This window comes from Tauraco erythrolophus, chromosome 5 (assembly GCF_009769465.1).
Source record: "Tauraco erythrolophus isolate bTauEry1 chromosome 5, bTauEry1.pri, whole genome shotgun sequence".
NCBI lineage: Eukaryota > Metazoa > Chordata > Aves > Musophagiformes > Musophagidae > Tauraco > Tauraco erythrolophus.
The window spans coordinates 53953188-53972142 of NC_141469.1; positions in this window are offsets into that span (position 1 = coordinate 53953188).

The following is an 18955-nucleotide window of genomic DNA, read 5'->3' on the forward strand; positions in this document are numbered from 1 at the left end:
ATTCATTCCACAATATTGTAGTCCAAAGCAATATAAACATTGATATATCTCTACCACATTCTCATCATTTCTGTGTGACAGAAACATTGTCTCCCAAAGTCTACTGTCCTATAAAAAGGAGTGTCCTATCAATAGGAGGGATCAAGCTCAGAAGTGATAAATTTTCAATTGCCTTACATTTACTATCTGTTTAATCAACACTTGTTTAATATTAAATGAAGGAAAATAATTTGAGCAACGACATTCTTCCATTTCCTTTCTTCCACCTCCCACCAAATCTATTTTGTTACCTAGTAAAATGGATCATTGTTATTGCTATGCAGTGCATAACAACTGCTGAAAATGATCACGCTATAGAGCTTAACAATGCATAGTGAAGGAGGTTTCATTTTATTTTAGAATACCTTTTATGACAGCAGACTCTGGCAGAGCGCATTGATTAAACAAGTGATAATGCTACATTGTAAAACACTGAGATTCTTGGTATGTTAAAAGGAATTAGCAACAAAAACTGAACTGGACTTCTCCTATCTGAATATAGTCTTATTGAAAAAACTTCAGAGTCCCATTATTACTTATTCACTGAAATGACTATGCAGTATGTGGTACCTAACTTTGCAAACAGACAAAAAGATGAAAGTGAAGTCTAGTCAAATGTCTCTAGCTCTCTGGTAATAATGATTTTATTATTTTTTTTAAATTCTGGTGTCATGTATGAGTTCACTATATTGAAAGAATGCTTTTAAGTTGCTTCAGTTCATTACTCTGTGCTGATCTTATCATAAGAATGTTATTCACTCCTTTCTTTGATAATTAATATTGATTGCATGTTAGTTCGTGAGCAAGTAAAATGGCCTTCAGTTTCAGTCAGTAGAAAATCTACTTAGAAATGTAATAGATATTTCTTTTCACATCTTTTAGCTCGCTTAATGATGCACCTCTCTTGCCCAAAGCAGCTCTTATTACAGTCAGAGGTGACAAGTAGAGGAGGTAACTTGTTTTATCATGGCCCAACCACAATTTCATTTGCTTGTTAATGTTTCCACCTGAATCTAAGTTGCTTTCCCTGAAAGAAGATGCAACACAATAAAACGAAAGAGAATGTGAATGGATTTTTTTGAAGCCCCAAAAGACCATTGTAGATTTGTTGTTTGATTATTTGCATTTGTTCCTTTCAACATTCTTCTGTCTAATATACTATATTCTGATAATGAGCGCTCTGTCGATATTCTTCTTGCTCTTCAGGAATGTCCCAGTAAGATGATCTTGGGAAAAAAAAAATAAATTGTTCTGATCAAAGTAGAGGAAGGCGAGAACTAAAACTTCAGTTTTGAAGATTCCTGAATTACATTAGCAGTAACCTCTGACTCCTAACTTTTCATCTCAGTTCCATTATGATGTTGGAAAATGTATAACTCATCATAAAAACCAATAAACTGACTAAACGAAACTCATAGACCAGATTAATTTATACTACAGAGAGAAAAGTAAAGGAGAAAATGTGGAAAAATAAATAAAAATTTTTACAAATCAAATATTATGAAGGTATAAAGTGATTAGTACTGGAGAAATGCTTTATTTTGTCGTTTAAAAGTTTTATGTTTTTAACTAGAGAATCATCTAGCTACATACATTTAGAAACCAAGGCGTGCATCTAATGGATTCATAACAAGAGCTTAGGTGTTTGAGAAAGATCAAAAACCATGCCCTTGAAATTGGAGAATAACAAGGTTCTAAAATGATGTCTGTTTTGCTAAGCGTAGATTTGAAACAGTCCTAGAAGACTGTGTCACTTTATCTAAATGTCAGATACTGGTAATCACCTGCTAAGATGAGCCAACATTATCCCTAAGAAAAAATTACATTAAAGTATATTTAAGAAGACAACGGACATCCAATGAAAAAGAATATTAATTAATAGAAAATACACTTCAGTAATTGTGTTTACCACCAACAGCTATTTCCTCACATGAACACCATCATTTTACAACTGTATTTTATATTAATCTATATATTGAAGAAATCTAATGGGTACCCTGCAGCTTTGGAGTGAGATTTACACCCCTAACACTGGAACATGCCTGCTAGTTACCGTATATGAACATGGTTAAGATACTTTCTGCCTTTGACAGCATGTTTGTTTCTACCTTTCCGACAGATATAGATCGGCTGAGGGATCAAACCAAAGGCTATATTAGCATTTAGGTAGGCAGAAAACTATCCTGATAAAATGTAGAATGGACGACAAAGGTAGAGAAAAAATGCTACAACAACATATAGCACAGATACACGTGTTTTTTTGGAGTGGGTAGCAGTGATAGATAGGCACTGGAACACCTGGCTGGCCTCAGTTCCCTGGGGCCACTCTGCAAATAGCTGACCTAATTGCAGGTGCTGGAATTGCTGTTAAAGTCAGCAATTGTCAGCCGTTTCCAGATAAGGAGTTTTGTTAATTCCAAGGTGTGGTAGAGTCAATTCAAACATTTTCATCAGCAGAAATTATTTATGTTTACTTTACTGGTCTTATATACACACTATCCTCTTTTACTCTGCCAGTGAATTGGCTAATTTGCCAACAGAAATATTCGCATGTAGGAGGAAAGAAAAAATAGGAGCTGCCTGTCAGCTGGTGTCATGTGAGAGCAAAAAGCCTGCAAGGATACAGTCACAACAGAAGATAGGTGGCCCTCCAGCTATTTCTATCTTAGTCATGGTCCTCCAAAAGCACGGAGCTTTTATGAAGCTCAGTTCCACATCAAATAGAAGAAATCTGTGTATTTTCTAGAGAAATGTAATTTTATAAATTCACTCATAGATTTTATAGCTAGAGGGTTTCATTAAGAACATCCATTCTGAGTTGGCAAAGACCTTAGAATTTCAGGGAGTCATTTGTTATCTCAAAAATGCCATCTGAATGAGTTAACACAGTTCAGAAAAATAGATAATGGTCTTGGCTTAAATTCTTTGTGGAGTTGAGGATACATATGATCTATAGATAATATATTTCCGAGATTAATTATATTTACTGTTAAAATATGTGTCTTGTTTCTAGTCTTGATTTGTGTAACATCATGTTGATTGTTGGAAAGGATAAATTGGAATTTGTAACTAGTACACCTCTACTAAATAGATTTAGGACTAAAAAATAACTCTGATTGGCAAATTCTATCCAGTGGAAAACCATGTCTAATCCCATATGCAAAAATAAGAGAAGAATAAGAGATGTGACACATGGAGTTTCAGTGATTAGAATATTCCTACAAGAATCCCAGGTTCCAGAAGAGATGTTTTTCACGGAATCACAGAATCACAGAATATTAGGGATTGGAAGGGACCTCGAAGGATCATCTAGTCCAATCCTCCTGCCAGAGCAGGACCACCTAGATCAGATCACACAAGAACGCATCCAGGCGGGTTTTGAACATCTCCAGAGAAGGAGACTCCACAACCTCTCTGGGCAGCCTGTTCCTTTTCTTTAAATAAAAGCAAAATATTCCTTCTGATTTTAGTTAATCCTAAATACTGCAAGCATATGATGCATGTACTTATAAATACATTGTTTTCCTAGGCAATTCAAGACAATTGTGGGACTGAGATGTAATGAATAGTGTTTTGCTAAGAGTACAATGAAGCTAACTATTAGGAAGTAGACACCATCCTAAGGAAAGAAGAATTGACAGGCTATTATTAGGACATCGAGATTAAATGTTTTTCTATTTCTAACATTATGGTTTTCACCTTATGTCGTAGTTGTTTGTGTAGCTGCTCCTCCTGCGTCCACATATTTGCCTTCTGAATCCAGATACAGCAAAGTGCATCGGATTACCTGTGTGTATTGATGTGGTTGCATATACACTCATTGATACTGCAAGCTGTGAGACTGAAATTGAGACTTTTCACTTTAAAACACTAGATAATCTGGGGAAAATATTTTAAAATATACTGAATGAAATGTGATGAAGTGGAAATTCCTAAACACTGGGCTTTGACGTGTAGCCATTTCTGTGCAGAAGTGCTGAAGAATTAATGCTGAAGTCTATGAGTCCAAATGAATCCAGTGTAAGAGGAAATCCTTAGCTCTTTAAAGTAAATAAAGTTTGAAGATAGATATCAGTAGGACTAGAAATTTTTAATGCAAATTTAAAAGAGCTTTTAGATGCCTATCAGCTGCTGAGAGAACTGAGACAAAGAAGTCCTAAAAGAACATCCATATTTGCAGAGAAAAAAACGCACCAAATTTTACCTTTTGTTATTTGGATTTGAATTGATAAAGTCAGTCTCAAGATGAGTGTTCGTAGTGGTGAGAGTGTGGGAGCTTCAACTGCTACTAATTAGTGCATAATCTGACAATAGTATTTTTATCCCACTACCTGAACATACAGGCACTCTTCTGTGAACATGAAGTTTATCCTGAGAAGTAGAAGACGAGGCTATGAATCAGCTGGTAATTTTTTTTAGCCAATGAAAATATTGACTGAGCCATCACTCTTGGATTTTATACTGCAGATACACTTGCATTTCAAATCAACTGTTATTAAGTAAAGAGCTTATTGAACTCATAGCTAAACAAAAGAATCTGCTCAGCATACATATCTCTAGAATTTGTAGGCTTGCAGCAGGATTAGTGAAATACCATTATTTGTTTCATCATCATCTTGTGCCATGAAGAAAGCTATTCTTTTTTAATTCATAGTTATCTATTTCCTTCAGTCTCAAATAGAATATTCTTCTGTCAGTTGTATAAGCTGATATGAAGTCATTCACTAAGTCATTCATTTTACGAAGTAAAACTACAAATATGAGTGCCTGCAACAAGTAAACTCAATTATTTCCAACAGAAATAGCTTTTGCTGTCTGAATTAGGGTGCCATATCTACCCCAATTCAGGATTTTTTAGTTTTTAAATACCAGTGTGATACAAAAGCAAGCACTGAATTCCAGCACTGCCTCACTGATATATCAAGGGCTGAAAATTAGCACTAGTCTTCCCATCAAGAACTGTAAATCTACTATCACGTGTGGTATTTGGAAAGTTGGTTGCTGGCTCAAGTATCTTATCATAAAACAGTTTTCAATTCAGTATACTGACATTTTAATTTGTCTGTTCTTTACTGCTCGGAATTAAGGGAGGGGCATAGTTCCAAGCTGTTTCTCCAATATCATTTAGAAGTAACATGCCTTTTGACCTCTGAATTAAACTGCAAATCTCTTTGCATACACAGTATTTTGCAGTGCTGAGTTACCCCTTACATTAAATCTCCAGGTGGTTTACTTTGCCGCTGAGAAAATGCAACCACTTGTTCAGCAAAAAGGAGATTACTGTGAAATAAATTACTGTTTTTTCAAGGAAATTAAAGGTTTATGGAACACCTTGATTCAATGTAGAGCTTCATTGCTATTCTAGAACTCGCTAGTCAGCTCAGCACAAACCATCTTCATTTATTTTTATTTATATACATAACAAGGAATATCAAGGTCAAAGTTTCTTTCAGGAATGAAATTATGTGAAATTGCTTAGAGTTTGTTGACTTCTCACAGTCACGTTGAACATAATCTATTATGCATACCATATGTGCAACCGCTAAGCATCTGACCAAAGACCTTTCAAAAAGTCTTCATTTCTATTGTGGAATAAAAAGGACTAAGATAGTGTGCCTAAAGACACGTAGATCATGACCAAATACGGATATGTCATAATCACAATGGAGTAAAAAGAATTCATGAAGAAGAAGGAGGAGTAGAAAATGTTGCGGTAGCTAAAACAAAAGGAGCATCTCATTCGAACCCCCAACTCAAAAGAATGCTATTTATCCTTATGGAAAAATCCTATGAAACTTTAATGGTAATATTGCAATAATGGCTTGATCTCGTTCATACTAGAGTCAATATCAAAGCTGCAGTTATTTTTCAAGTAGGTAGGAATAAATGCATACATTATTTTTCTGAGTAACTTGTGGATAGAGTAATAGCAGTGAATGACAATGTTTTCTTTCTAGAAGTTTGAGCCAGCTCCGGAGTTGGGTCATTCATTGTCTCTCTGTTGTTTCTCCAGTAGGGAGAGCTCCATTCACTCTGTTCTTTGCCTTTGTGTCATTTAGGAAGTGAACGGTGTCAAACTGCTCGGAATTCATTTAAACTCTCATGGCCAAGTGTAAGACAACCAGTCTTACCTCCTTTAATGTCTAAACATTGGTCGCATGGCAAAAGCAGTGATAGGGAACACGACCTGCCCCAGAGTTTACACACATAAATTAAGGAAAAAAATTATATTTTTAGGTCACATATATAAATGGGGCTGTAGTCCCATAAACGAGTTCCTGCAGAGGAGACAAGGAAGTGGATTTCAAGTGCAGTGCTTATTCTGTGGTCACTACTTGTGTATGTTGCTAATCTATATTAAATAGGACTGCTTTTAGTGAAAGAGGAGAATGTAATGGAGGAGCTGAGGCCAAAAACTTCCTCCCTCCATCCTATTTTCTAGTCTGCTATGTACAGATTCTTTTCTTTGTATACTACAACTCAGTGCAATTTATGCGTGGTCCCAAGAGATTGCCTATACCAGAACCCAATATGAATATTTTTGTCGCCTGTTTAGTTCTGAGCTATTCTAAAAAAAAAAAAACCTACATGCATTTATGCATGTGAAAACAGCGTCAGTCACTGTTAATGAAACTGCAGATGGATAGAAAAAGAAAGGGATTTCTTAAGTGCAGCGCAGAGCTGATTGAAGCCTGAACAAATTGACTGTGTTCAAAAGTTTGATAGAGACTCAACATCCATTGCAAAGTCTGGCAGACATACATGCAAAACTCTGTGTGATCTCAGAGACAGTAGAATCAAATGCAACCTTATTTTGTGTTTATGAAAGCAGTGCTAGCTATGGCTTGGCCCTGCATTAATGCAATTATACAACTGTTGTTTTGTTTAAGAAAGTGTATGAATTGATTTTCCATGTTACTATGGCTTCTCACACCTAAATGACGCCTGGTTCTGAGCTGGTAAAATCCACATGCTGCTCTGCTATGTCAGATATTGTTACTGGCTCTGATTTGCATTGGGTTATTTCTACCTTTTCTGACATGACTACTGTTTAGAATTAATATTCACATCTAGGAACTTACCTGCAGCCACAGGATGTTTGCAGTGTTGGTTTTATTTTTTTTTTTTCTTGATTGAAACATTCGGTTGTTCCAAAAGCTTCATCTGAAAAATACTCTACCAGGCAGTCATAGTTTGGGGCAGACGTGAGCTGCTGGCTTGGGACTGCAGGAGACACAAATGATTGAGGACCATGAGGCAGGAGGAAAGGTTGCATTTCTTCTCTCTTGTATACTCTGTAAAACAGGATGTCCTACACAGGTTCTTTTACTGAATATTGTACCTTGAGAAAAAGTCTAAATTATATATGTGGTCCAAATTAATGTCATAATGTGACATTGAATCAATGTCTCTATGCTAGGGTCTTCCTTGTAGGTATGACACAGTCAGTATGGATTTCTCTCGTCTATAAATTGCAAATATTTTAATAGGTAAACATCAGTCATTTAAAAGAACAGATTTCAAACAGGTGGTATTTAAGATCTTAATTGTGCTCTGGGTAAACAGTCATTTTCTATCATCATATGATTGTTCCGTCAAGGAAGAGAGAGAAGTAAGATCAAGGAACAGTTATGAACATCTTGAACTCTGAGGCTTGAATGAAAGCCTTCACATACAGAACTAGATGTTGCAAAAGATGCATGTTGTCTCATCTACTGCTCTCACGTGAGTTGCTTATGTCTATGCCTTACAGAATGCATTGTTCTATAACAAATCTACTACGGTAAAAAAATCTGTAACTTGTCAACGTTCAGATAAAGCCAACAGAAGAAGCATCTTTTGCTTACTGATAAGAATGTGGAGCTCTGAAGAAGCCCTTTCTTATTCAGTCTGTGACAGGTTGACCCCAGCCAGTGGCTATGCACCACACAGCCATTCTTTCACTCTCCCTCCTGCAACAGGACAGCTTTCTCTTTCCTTTTTCAAAATTAACCCTTGTATTTCATCTCAGCACATCCATTTTGTCATTTAGCCAGATTAGCAGCGAAACATGAGCATCCTAAAAGGTTCCACGGCCATCTTCACCTTCTGTAGGTGTCCCACCTATATCTAGATAAGTGAGTGATATAGATCACTGCATCAAGGTGTGCATCTCTGATTAAGATAAATTATTTTCTCCATCAGCCTTGGAAATGCTTCTGGAGCTTAATATAAATTAAATGGACTGCTAAAACTAACATGCCTCCTAGAGCATAGAAAAGACAGTTGGCTTCTGGAATCTGGGAAGCCAAAAGCATCTGCAAATGTCACTTGGTAAGTCAAGTTTAGTTACATATTGGCCATCACCCAAGCCCAGTAGCATTTCATTAATTTGAGGTATTGGATGTACATCTGAACCAGATATTACATTTAGCTTCCAGAAATCGATACAGAAATCAGATATGCTGGTGAGGTTCCGGAACTAATGTAATTAGGCTGCAGCATTCTCTGTGTAATGCTGTAATGACTAACTGTAGCATCTTCCATAATTTGCCTTTTACTATATTCCATAACTGTTCAAGATCTGAGTCATTTATAAAACTCTTCCAGGTTCAGGTGTTTCTGCCATAGAAGTAATCACATCCAGAAGCTTTTAATTAGCTATCTAACTTCTACATACTGCCCAAGAGCTGAGTAATCCCAAACGATACTTCTGGTCCTTTCATCAGACTTCTGAGATTCCAGTTGCTGTGAAAAAAGCTGCTTGCCATGTGTCTGCTATGTCTACCGCTGTTTCAGGATAGTAACATGATAAATCTGAGCTGTTTGCCGTTTTCTCACTGGCAAAGTTTTTTGCTAAATTTCCCTAATGCCCATAAATTCAAAAGTCTTTAGACCAATAATTCATTTTCTCCAATGGAAAATAACTATACTCAATTGCTATTTCTGTATCAATAACAGGATAATCTTATTAAAGAATTGCTCTGAGTACTGCTGCTGACTGTAGGGTTTTTTCCAGTAAAAGGACTGAAAATGTTTTGTCTTTTCTTCTGTCCTAGTATGTGCTGCACAACATTCTGATTTGTGGTTCCTTGTTTCTCTCAGGATCCCTGAAGGTGGATCAGCAGTCCCTGCAGGTTGTTCTCTAGGGAGCAACATAAAGGGTGAAAACTCTTTAAAATCTTCCAAATTTTGAAAATCTTACTGATTCTGGCATTAAATTATCATCTGCTTCTGAAATGTTTTGTTTAGTGTACATTTGCACCATGCAGACACAGTGTCATGGGCAAAAATATAGCTTAAACTGTGAACACTAAGCAGATAATTGAGTGTATGTGCATGAGGAGGGCAAATATCCAAAACTGAAGCACACATGGACACTAGAAGAACCTGATGCAGAGGCAGCATGGCAAAAACTGAAGGCATGACGGAACAGCCTCTGCAATGGTGTTGCAAGTGCTCGTTGTCTCAAGTAGCCCAGGGCTGGTGCTCACATCCCTGGGACCATCTGCTTGCACCGAGGGACTACGCCTTTCCAGCATGGGTACCATCGATGGACTGGTAGCGATTCCAGTGGGCTCCAGATGAGTATAACCAAGAGTCTAAACCTTTCCACTAAAACCGTTTAGGGATACAGGTACTGGAAATAGGGAATGTCAGAACTGACTTTTGTAAATTTGAATCTGTGACCATGTGCTGGGTTTATGTGGTGGGGTTTTGGTAGCAGGGGAGAAGCTGCAGAGGTCACCCCTGTAAGAAGCTGCAAGAAGCTTCCCTGGTTCCAAAACTGGTTGGCCTGGTCTCTGGCCAGGTCAGACCCCATCCTCTCAGGACAGGGCTGAGCCAGTCAGCACCTCTGCGAATGCCCTATCTAAGCAGGGGCAAAGGAGCCCGAACCAGGGCTGGACCAATAGTGAAGAGAGGGGGAAGGCAGGGGGTTGCCCCCTGGCCTCCTGAGCAGGAAACTGCTTGCTCTGGGCCACCACCCGACTGGAGATGGCTGCAGCAGCACAGCTTGGAGAGCTCTGAAGCGCCCCGCTCCCAGGGCACCCACTGGGCGGAGGTTATCCTGCCGAGGCTACCGGAGTTTGCCAGGCTGGTGAGGCCTGGCGTGGCTGAGGCAGAGAGGGCTGAGACCTGGGAGGAACAGCTACACAAACACCAAGGTCAGTGAAGATGGAGCAGGAGGAGATGTGCCAGAGCTGAGATTCCCCTGCAGCCCATGGTGAGATGGCAGGCACACCCCCTGCAGCCCATGAGAGAAACGGTGGAGCAGAGACCCACCCAAAACTGTGGAGGACCCCCCACTAGAGCAGAGATGCCTGTGCCTAAGGGAGTTCATAGAGGACTGTCTCTATCTGAAGAACCCCCGGCACTGCTGAAGACTGATGCTGAAGCAGAGACACATCTGCAGCCCACGGGAAGGGACTCCATGCAGAGCAGGTGGCTGCACCCCAAGAAGCCATGACTCTGTGGGAAAAGCCCGCACTGGAGCAATGTGATGGGTAAGGATTGCATCCTGTAGGAAGGACTCATGTTGGAGAAGTTTTTGGACTACTTCTCATGAGGAAGGGCCCCATTTTGGAGCAGAGGAAGAGTGTAAGGAATCCTCCCCCTTGAAGAAAGGAGCAGCAGAAACAAAGTGTGACAACCTGACCTGCAGCCCTCGTTCCCCATCCCCCTGCACTGCTGGTAGGGAGGAGGCAGAGCCAGGAAGAAGGGAGGGGTGGGGGGAAGGTGATTTTTTTTAAAGATCTGGTTTTGGTTTTTCTTATCCTCTCTGAAGTAACTGTTAATGAATTAAGCTGATTTGTCCCCAAGCCAAGTCTGTTCTGCCTGGGACCATGGTTGGTGGGTGTTCCTTCCCTGTTCTTATTTCGACCCTCAGGCCTTTGGTACAATTTTTTCTGCTCTCCACCCCACGAGTGGGAGGAGTGAGCAAGCAACCACAAGGTAGCTTAGCTGCCAGCCCAGCTAAATCACGACAGACCCAGCCTGGCAGACACCCGATTTTCCTGATGTGTTTCTTGTATGTTTTCTGTTTCTTGTCTGATGAAACACCATAATAATTTCTTCTGTTACTATAATCTTAGCAGGCAATATATAAGAAAATTGATCAAGCAAATTCAAAATTAGTTACTCTTTTTCTATAGCTGGAATATCTACACAGGGATGAAGAGGGGAAATAGGTGCTTTGCTATAAATTCGTAATCAGTCATAATTTGAATTCCACCTGTATCCATGGGGACAAGCTTTAAACAGCAAAATGTTAGTTTGCTTGCCATGTACTACATACTGTTATACACTCCAAAATTATTGTATAATTGTTGTCTGTTGCTAGTGCTGTGTAAAGCTAGACATTGTAGTTCATGGAATTCAGACACTTTGAATAGCCTCAGTTATATGGCTTTCCACCCATTTAACCGGTAAAGCACTTGTATAATGATGACATCTTCTTCCAAGACTTGCTCTTCAAGTGTTTTCAGATTTCCACTGAATTGCTTCAAGGGAAAAAATAAACCATTATTACTCTCTACACCTGGTAACACTGGAGAGCCAAAACAGCCACAGGGCTCAGACAAAAAGCTGAATATGTTAGGGAGGGTTTTCCGTCTCATACATCTTCAACAGAAGTGTTAACTAAATTCCATTAATGGTGTCAAATTCTGCTTTCAGTTACACCTGTGAAACCTAACAGAGAGAATAGTGCATGCAAAGAGAGACTTTGGCCTTGTAGACTCTTTTTTTACCAGTAAATATATGACAACCTGAAATGATACATCATGTCTGAAATCTCAGGCTAAGCATACAGGGCTGCAGCTGGGAGGATTTTCATTTTTTTACCCAGAATCCGAGCAAATATGGTACAGAGTCACTGATCATAAAAAGTCCTGTCATGTTGCTGTTACACTGGCAGAAGTCAAGTGTTTTACAACTCAGAAAATAAGGATAGCTTTATTGTCTCATTGTATTCTAGCTTAAGTTAAATAATATATGTCATGAACTCAGCTCACACCTCAAAATCTACATTTTCTGAACTATTACATCATCACTTCAAAATTGGCTTGTTTGATGAGAGTGGAATAAAACTTACTGTTTCTAAGAAATGGTAAATAGTAGCCTGAATGTATTTTGTAACCCCTCTGAAATATGTCTGAATAGTGTATTTCAGAAACTCACATAGAAAAGAATGAAAAGACTGCTGTGCTGCCATTAAATAAGAAACTATATTGTAAATTTAAGAAACTGTTTTCATGATCAAGGTGAGATTTCTTGAAGATGCTAGAGAACTGGAAATGAAGGGATATTAACCTGCTGAATCAGGCCTAGAAAGGAAAAATGGCTCCTGCAGTACTTGGCTAATCCTTTGCTGTCACACATTGCTGGAATATTTCACTTCGAAGTTACCTAGAGAAAATACTATTTCTGAAGTTATTAACATTTTTTGTACGAAACTCCCATGACAGCACTGCAGGGAAGTTCTGATGCGGTTTCTGTATCTTTTCATAGAGCCCTGCACTGTGGATTCCAATGATTTTATAACACCTTTAGCGTGCACTTTAAAAAAAGAAAACACATTCTATCAACTTCTTTTGACAGTTGCAAAGATCTCATTGCAGAGATCTTGTAAATCTAAACCCCAAGTGTTTAAAATGCAATAAAAAAGAATTTCCATATGTTATTACTTTCAGGAGAACATGATTATTGAAGGTGTAAGCTTGGGAGTGTTGAGTAAAGAGAACTCTTCCATTTTCTGGATATCAATTTTATGTTACAGAAACATTTGTACCTATTAATACAAATGCCATGCAGAAACAGCCAATTACAGACAGTAACAGAATTAAAGAACAGAGAACAAACTCATGGAACAAAAAAAAAAAAAAGAATTATAATACTGAAAGCTGGCAGTTGAGCTGCAAGCTCAAAGACACTACACAGAAGTAACTTAGGGAGAAATATGTTCAGACAAGTATTCACAAATGAATGATACTACAGAGTCAATCACATTCACCACAACCACAGAAAAGCTCACGGATAGAGTTTGTTCAGCTTGCAACCTTCCCTGAGAAGACTTGTACCAGAAACCAGAGTTCATCAACAGTCATTACCACCTCAACTCTCGTCCCTGAAGAACTGAGGCATCTGCAGTCAAAATCATCTCTGACATACCACAGCCCTACAGCCCTTCTCTAGGCACTTGTGGCACCAGCTAAGGTATGCAAAAGAGCTGTAGGAGCCTCCACCCACACACCATCCTCTCATTGTCTTGGCATCTGCATTTAAACCTCTGCCCTTACTTTTCTTTCTCATTTATTGCCTTCTAGGTGTGTACATGCCTAGCCTTCCACATTGCTAATCCTTCCTTCACCTCACCTTGCTAATTTGACTTCCTGGCTTGACCTCAGACCTGCCTTGTTGCTACAAGCTTTTCCAGCAGTCCCTGAGCTGTAGTTAACCCCAGTTACTGCTGTGGGGCTTGCTCTCCTTTCCTTAAGTTCTTAAGGACTGTATCGCTTGCTAGGGAGCCTACCTGGCCATCATTCTCAGCTCCTGGCTTGTTGTCTGTTGAGGAGCAACTCAACTCTTCAACTCCGGATGTTCCCTACCATCTTCACAATAAGTGTGTGTTTCAGATGTGTATAAACAGCAGTCTGAATCAGTAGGGAGCCCACCAAGCTGCAACATGACTAGGAAAGTGCTAAACCTTTAGTTCTGTAGTACAACTTAATGTGGAAGTAGAAGCTTTTTTGAGTACCAAGATTTAGGTAAAGTGTGAACAAGTAGGGTATTTAGTGTATATAAAATATGTTACAAGATGGAAAATTATAAAGTTCTCTTTGTTCTCTCCACTTAATAACTGTACAACACACTGGCATGGCAGAACATTCTTACTATAGTCAAAGGAAATACCACAAAGGTTAGTTCACAGCATTTCAATTTTATAGGTGTGTATATATATGGGTCTACATAACTATGTAGGCCTCTAAGAGCTATATATAGACATAAGAGATAAAGGATTTATCTGTTAGCCTATGTCATTATTACCTAGCTAAATGTTTAAGGGCACTTCAGAATATGGCTTTTGTGGATGTAATGCCAATATCTGAGTAGAAACAAACTTGTATATAAAACCTTTAAACACTGATATTAGCACTATAACGTATATGCCAAAGGAGACAAACTTTCTGTCAGTATTAGAACATTCTGAATTCTTGACATCATCATCTCCTGTAGATTTTTCCTGCAACACCTGGAAATACTTTAAGCTTTGGAGGCAAAAAGTGTGGTCAATCATCAATATGCTTTTAATTGTAACATTTTACTTGCTGTTTATAGTGATGACTGCAGCAGTAAGTAGTCAGTAAAGTTTAGAAGTTATTTCCTTCCCTGTTATGCTGGATGGAGACCCTGTTTAGCTACTTGCCAACTTATATGTTTCTATTCCTGCAAGTCTTCCTTATCTAAGTGGAAAAAAACACTTGGATCCAGGAAGCACCTTGTGTCTGTTAGAGCTGTCATCTAATAGCAAGTTTATTAAAGTCTAAATATGATCATATAATCAGCTGCTTATACTACCAGCAAGCAGGCATGAAAATCAAAGGGAAGTAGAAATCAGCACAAGCTGTGTATAGTCTGCAAACATTCTTCTGTTATACTTCAGCTGAATTTTCCTTCTGGTTAAGAAACCGTAGGGATCAGTCATCATTAAAACTGCAGAAAGCAAGCTGAGCAAGCCATTGCAGTATTAGCCTGTACTCTCCCAGCTGAAACCACAGCATTACAGCTGCTGACATTTCTTTTCATTCATCTACGCCTCTGCTACTCTTCTGTAGGCCACCCACTGTTTGCTTGCATATTGCTGTATACACACGTTGGAGATTATGCACTATCATGGTCTATTTCTCTAAATTTTACTCTAAATAAAAAAGCCCTAAGGCTTTCTAGATGTGTGGCTTTCAACCAATATAAAAGCTGGATTAATGATGCCTATAAACTCATCTCTTCTCTGATAGGTGTTGCTCTGTTTAACAGATGCATATTGGCTAAAATGACAAGTTCACCACCTGTTGGTTTTATTAAGTAGTACTGGTGTCAGTGTAGGTGTTGTTTGCTTATCAGAAAGATTCAGATTATCAGAATATTAAGAATGTAGTAAAATTCAAAATTATTAAGTCAGACAATATTCTTAAAAATTACGTTTTTTCCATCAAGAAGCTATTAGCCTGGAGCAAGTATAGAAAACGAGCTACATTGCATCCACTAGTCTGACAAAATCTTCAAGTTTTCACGAGACAAGTAGTTAGAGTGACTGGTACCATGCTATTACTACTACTAATTAGCCTTTATTAAAAAAGATTAAAACAATTATGTCAAAAGGATTAATGGAAAAATGAATCCAGGCTGAAAGAATAAACATATTCAGCTGCCTGACTTACAAAATTCTATGGCAGCATTTTTCCCTTTCTGACAAGGGATATGAATGTGTTAGTCAAACCTGAACAGTGAAGTGGCCACTGCCAGCCTATATATTCTGGGATTTTATTTATTGGATTTTCTCATGGTCCCTTTTAAATGTGTTTATAGGGCTTGTACTTATGTACACATATCTTACAGAACCCTCCATGTTTCAGTGTGCTGAATCCATCCTTCCCATACTAGGAGAAGATTGTACATTAGGGTTTAGGCTGAGGGAAAGTTCAGCTGGAAATAATAATTTTTGGTCCAGCTGAGTAGGATTTGGACTATAAAATCCATTAGTACCGTTGCTCGCTTGACGTTCTGACTTCTCTGCCTTTTGGCTAGGATATTTCTCTTGTTTGTAGATTAGGGACCAAAGTCTTTCTTCTTTCTTTTTTGAACACTGTTGCACCCTGGAGTGTTAGAATGATGCTGAGCTTTGCTTTCTGGTCATGTTTCTCACACCAGCAATCAAAGCAGGCAAGGAGCTTGCATTGCAAGTACAGTGTGACTATCAAGGAGTCAAAATAGGCACATAAACAAGATCTGCCCATGTGATACAGACAAATGAGCTGAGGTGTCTGTGTCAGACTAATAACAGTAGAGTATAAATCTGTAAAGGCTCATTTAAGTTTGTTCTTGCAAAGATGCTGTGGGTCTAAAGTAACATTCACCTTGGGATTCAGCTGGATTGGCAAAATTGAGCCCAAACTTCTGCACACCTGTTGTGGTTTAGCCTGGCAGCCAACTAAACACCACAGAGCCACTCACTCACCTTCCCCCACCCCCCAGGGAATGAGGAAGAGAATTAAAAGGGAAGGACATTTGTGGATTGAGATAAGAAAGATATGATAATAGTATTGATATAAAATGAAAAGTAGTAATGATAATAATATATTAATATATATACGGATGATAATATACACAAGCAAGTGATGTATAGTGTAATTGCTCACCGTTCAATGACCAACACCTGTTCCGTTCTGGCTTACAATTCTGAAACAGGTAAGTCCTGATCCTACAATCCTCATGAGCAATAGAGAGATAGAACTGTGAGAGTCTAAGGTAGCCCTTGGAGAGAGCTCCTGGAAGAGCAAAAAAACTTCTTTCTAGTCAGCTCTCATCCATATACTGGGCATGACGTTGCATGATATGGAATACTTCATTGGTTAACTTGGCCTTCAGTCCTAAATCTAAGTTCAAATCATAAGGGGAGTTGTGGGACCTTCGTCTCGGCCATGCTCCCCTCAGCCTGTTGTGCTCCTGCATGCTGGCAAAAACACAGCAAGCTGAAAAGTCCTTGATGTCTCAGCAGTGACTGTAGTCATCAGTGCACTATCGACATTCTTCTCATAACAAATCAAAGACTAAAACCACCACAGAGCTCTTCTAGCTGCTAAAATGAAAAACTAACTCTATCCCAGTCAAAGGCAGGACAACACCTACCTTGAGAAGCAACTGATGTGTAGCTTTTCAGATTCTCTCTGACTCCATGAATGTAAATATTAATAAATTTAACTTCTAACTTTACACTATTTACAAGAAAACATAGATGTTGATTTTGTGTGTCTCTGCTCAGGAAATGCATCAGTAATTGATTTTTTTAAAAATGTATTTATATTTTCGAGAAGTCAGTACTAGATTTACAAATGCAGGGACTGGAGTAATTTTCTCGTCAATAAGCTGGGTGGATGGCTCTTACAGCCACTGTGCGTGCTTTTCCACACCATCACCTTACGTGTAGCACCAACGTACGAAGGTATCAATATCCACTTACATCCTTCTGAGCCACACATCCCCTCAAGAATCTAGTATGGTCGTTTTTCCCAAAACCTAGCAGCAGTGTGTTTCTTGATAAAGCAACCTTAACCCAGCACATTTCAGAAAATTAATAGCCAAATGGCTTTATACTGTGCAAGATTGATTCAAAGACAGTTCTGATTTTTTTTTTTTAAAGTTGAAATATTTGTGGTAGACGCTTATCTTTAGCTCTGCAATATTTAGTATGAAAAGCAGTAGTTGGCACATTGTCCCCTGAACTAGCAGAAGTGGGAGGACATTAATGTAAAAAGCAACTTTCCAGCCCTGTCTCCAAATTCTACCGAAGTCATCCCATAAAGCAACTCCAGCTCTTCTAGAGATTTTTCTCATGATTAAAATATGATTAGCACATAAAGAGTAACAGAATATTAAAAACAGTCTGCAAATGTATAGATTAGATACATGTTTTTTTCCCCAAAATCGGTTTGACCTGTACTTTATGGTTCAAACGGCATACAGCAGGAAATAAATTTATTACTGATTTCTATGGGATGCTTCATAAAACTTTTAAGATGTTTTCTATTATTCTAGCAAATTCCCTCCTCCTAATATCAAAGCGAATAAGATTTGACAGGTGGAACTAGTAATAGCTAATGTTCTTCCTTTCATTTTCGAAATCATTGAATATTTATCTATGCTTTGAATTCTGAGTGCCTAATTAGTAGCACACCTAACCTAATATTACTTAGACACAAGAACTAACCATTTCTGTGCATTAAGAGGAACATATTAACTAAATCAGCAAAAGTTCAAGCTTACAAATTATTCTTTTGCAACATACCGATACACGTCTTACTACCCTTGGAGCTTTGTATTTTCTATAAAACTTTTGCTTTTCCTCCCTTTACTGAGACTTTCTAATCTGTCAAACAGGCATTTTTTTGTTGTTATCTTATTATAGGATGGCACTGTAAGAACTTGACTCTGTGTTCTTTTGTTGATTTTTCATTTACCGTTCTAGACAGAAAGACTTACTGGTAACTCTAGGAAATAACTCTGAGAAATAATAGCCACCCCAAAAGAGAAGTGCAAAAGTGAAAGGGGAATAGGTGAAGGTTTTGTTAGAAACCAAGGCTTGGAAAAGAAAATAACAACCTTGTAAGGCTCAAGTTATGTAGGAAAATCTTTAGGACTGGGGGGAGATGGGCACACGAAATAAAGAAACAGAGAGTTTAAGTTCAGGAATAACGTTATAAGATTGGGGACTTGGGAAATATAAAAACTAGTAAGAGTTTTGGAGCATTCCCTAATACTTCAGGAGCAAAATGAGAGAGTAGAGCCCAAGAGCAGATGAAGGAAGGATGAAAGAAGCCCAGCCTTCAGAAGACTAGAGTCTTTCAGAAAATTCTAGGATGAAAGACTTGTTTACACCTAGCTCTGTGAGCCTGCAGTCCTTCCAGACTTCAAATTGGGTTTAAGGAACTGCTTAGATACATCCCTAGCTAAAGGTGCTGCAACCTGATGAGTGACAGACAGAAAGGGAAACCTGAAACAAAGGCATGATCCTACCCTGGGTTTGAAGAATCCTGCTGTTTGGTGATACTCTAAAGAAATAACTCATTGAGCTGATCAGTATGATCAGCGATGATATGCTTGACCTGTTTTGTCTGGTGAAATGAAATATATATAACTTGTACAAATACAAGCTTTCTCTCTT